Genomic DNA, 3,825 nt, shown 5'->3' with positions numbered 1-3,825 from the left:
AATAACAGCTTCAATTGCTACACACTCTACAGTGAGAATAACCTTCACTGCTACATACTGTGCTAGTGAGGGAATAACCTTCATTGCTACCTTCTGTGGGAGAATAACAGCCCCTAAATTTGCTGCACCTCTATAGTGAGGAATAACCTTCTGCTTACGCACTATGGTGAGAATAGCCTTCACTGCTACTGTATGGTGAGAATAGCAATTCATTGCTACACACTCTACTGTTGAGAATAACCTTCATTGCTACACTCCTCTATAGTGAGAATAACCTTCACTGCTACACACTATGGTGGGAGAATAACCTTCGTTGCTACACACTCTATGGGTGAGAATAACCTCGTTTGCTCTGCTCTTATGGTGGGAATAACACTGCTACACTGCTACATATATCTGTATGGGTGAGGTAACCTTCACTGCTGCACTCTATGGTGAGGAATGAGTCTTCCATTTGCTGCACTTTAGATTGGTGAGAATAACCTTCATTGCTACTCTATGGTGGGAATAACCTTCACTGCTACATCTATATTGAGGAATAACCTTCACTGTTACCTACTCTACAAGGAGGATGTGTCAATGTTACATGCACACTAATGTGGGAATAGTGCAACTGTATGGAGAATATTTGCGTGAGCTATGGACAGGATGGGCTCTTCACACTCTATAGTGGGGAATAACCTTACTGCTACACACACTCTTATAGTGAGAATAACCTTCACTGCTACTTCACTCCCACTCTACAGTGAGGGAATAACCTTCCACTGCAGTATACTCTATGGTGAGAATAACCTTCACTGCTACATACCGTATGGAGTAAGAATAACCTTCATTTTACCTATACACACTATGGAGTGAGGAATAACCTTCACTTGCTGCACACACACTCATAGTGAGGAATAACCTTCACTACTTCCTGACCTCTATAGTGGGGAATAACCTTCATGCTACACACACTCTATAGTGAGAATAACCCTTTAAAAGCTCACAGTACTGTATGAATTGAAGAATAGCCTTCATTGCTACATGCTATGAATTGGGGGAGAATAACCTTTATTGCTACATGCACAGTATGACATTGAGGAGAATAACCTTCAATAAGCGCCACATATTCATGGTTGAGGGAATAGCAACCAATTGCTACACTCTTTATGGTGGGAATAAGCCTACGTTTTGCACACGCTCTATAGTGAGAATAACCTTCAATGCTATACATGCTGTATGGTGGGGAATAACTATTCATTGCTACTACACACTCTATAGTGAGGAATAACCTTCACTTACTGGCTAATACCTATTGTGAGAATAACCTTCAACACTACACCATGTAATTGGGGAATAAACCCAGCCTAAATTGCTGCTCTACAGTGTAGAATAACCTTCTTTGCTGCCCATACTATATGGTGAGGAATAACCTTCACTGCAACATATGCTGTATAGTGAGAATAACCTTCACTGCAACATGCTGTATGAATTAGGAATGGCAACTTCACTTGCAACATGCTGTATGGTGAGTGTGGCCTTCACTGCTACATACTTTGTATAGTGAGAATCAACCTTCACTGCTACACACCTATATGGTGAGAATCAAGCTTCACTGCTACATGCTCTATAGTGAGAATAACCTTCACTGCTACACACTTGCTGTATGGTGAGAGATAATACACACTAATTTGCTACACACTATAGTGAGGAATAACCTTCATTTAATACTTACACTATAGTTGATGTAACCTTCATTGCTACCTACTACATATGGTGAGGTTAATTATTTCTGCTATGTGGTATTTATTCTTCAGGAGGAGAGAAAGGGAAGCAGTTTTCTGATTATAACTCTTCTGGATAAATGTTTTTTCTACTAATTACTCTCCCAGGTTGAAATATCTTATTCTTTATACTGGTTACTTCTCCAAGTAAATATCTTTCTACCAATTACTCTCCCAGATAAATATCATCTTATTTTCTACCACTTACTCTCCCAGGGTAAATAATATCTATTTTTTTCTACTAATTACTCTTCCAGGTAAATCTTCATTATTCTGTTACTCTCCTAGATTAATGTTTTTCTACTAATTACTCTCAAGAAAATAAATGTCTTTTCTACCACTTACTCTCCAAAGTAAATATCTTTTCTACTAATTACCTCCAGCAAAGTAAATATCTTTCTACTAATTACTCTCCCAGGTAAATATATCTTATTTTTCTACTAATTACCCTCCCAGGTAAATATCTTATTTTTTCTACTGATTACTCTTCCAGGTAAATATCTTATTTTTTCTACTGATTACTCTTCCAGGTAAATATCTTATTTTTTCTACTGATTACTCTCCCAAGTAAATATCTTATTTTTTCTACTGATTACTCTCCCAGATAAATATCTTATTTTTTCTACTAATTACTCTCCCAGGTAAATATCTTATTTTTTCTACTAATTACTTTCCCAGGTAAATATCTTGTTTTTTCTACTGATTACTCTCCCAGGTAAATATCTTGTTTTTTCTACTGATTACTCTCCCAGGTAAATATCTTGTTTTTTCTACTGATTACTCTCCCAGGTAAATATCTTGTTTTTTCTACTGATTACTCTTCCAGGTAAATATCTTGTTTTTTCTACTGATTACTCCCCAGGTAAATATCTTGTTTTTTCTACTGATTACTCTTCCAGGTAAATATTTTGTTTTGTACATACTCTTCATGAAGAATACTCTTCCTCACTTATATTGCACCATGTGACATTAGAAACTATATTAGGTAATGTCAGACATTGCATGATGCTGCAGTCAAACAGTCAGTGAATTGACAACTATTTCATCACATTTTGTACAAGTTAACTGAGTGTACCAATTCTGGTGTTTATCACAAGGGACATAAACCCACCACTTTATTGTAGTAATGAATGTGATGTATTTACAGTTTTATGTAACTGTTTTAATTGTATTATAGCATATACTATGCTGGAAAAGTTATCCTTAAAATCAGTTGTAGATGTAGATGCTGGTTCTAACTGTATTGTTTTTCTACCTTTAGCTTTCCTCTACTGCATGTTATTGTTCATCACAGTGATACCTTGAGAGTTTTAAAGAACTGTTAATTATTACTTATACTAACCTAGAGCTATCCATCTGTCATGGTCGTATCTTTTCTTTCCTTAAGTTCATTGTCTTATTTATTTTTTTGTTAATTAGTTTCAACTGTATTTATATATATATATCTTGTGTTTTAACTTTTGTTCCTCTTTTGATTAACTTGTTCTTTTTTTATAAATTTTGAGTATGTTTCTCAAAGTAGTAGTCAGTTTCTTTTGCAAGCCTTGGCATTGGCTGGGTAGTAAGTTCAAATGTTGAAGTTGAGTTCATACGAATTTCTAGTGCAAAGATGTATATCTTGTGACTTTATGTGTATCGCGTGTTTCTGTTTAATTATGTGTATGGGTGGTCACTTTGAACAGGATGTAGAAAAATAATTATACCAGTTGTTAGTGTCAGACATAGCTTATCTGGTTTAATTCTAGTTTTATTTCATTATTAAAGAACTGGCGTTCATAAATTGAATAATTGACCATTAGAACATAAACTGACCAACCCTTTGCTACAAAGTGTATAACACCAATATCTGACAGTTTCACAATTTAGATGTTGAATAAATACAATGTTTGTTGTGTTGCATGTATTTTACATTTCTTGAGAAATAATTGTGAATTATGCTTGTGCTCTACATACTATATATCATTATTTTCGGTTGTTTTCTCTTGAGCGTTTTGTATGTTTTCATTTGTTTAGTTTCCTTTCTCTCTTTCTTTCTGTCTCTTTTTCCGTGTGGACAATT

This window comes from Tachypleus tridentatus, chromosome 7, assembly GCF_004210375.1.
Source record: "Tachypleus tridentatus isolate NWPU-2018 chromosome 7, ASM421037v1, whole genome shotgun sequence".
Taxonomy (NCBI): Eukaryota; Metazoa; Arthropoda; class Merostomata; order Xiphosura; family Limulidae; genus Tachypleus; species Tachypleus tridentatus.
Note: the sequence above shows the minus strand (reverse complement) of the source record.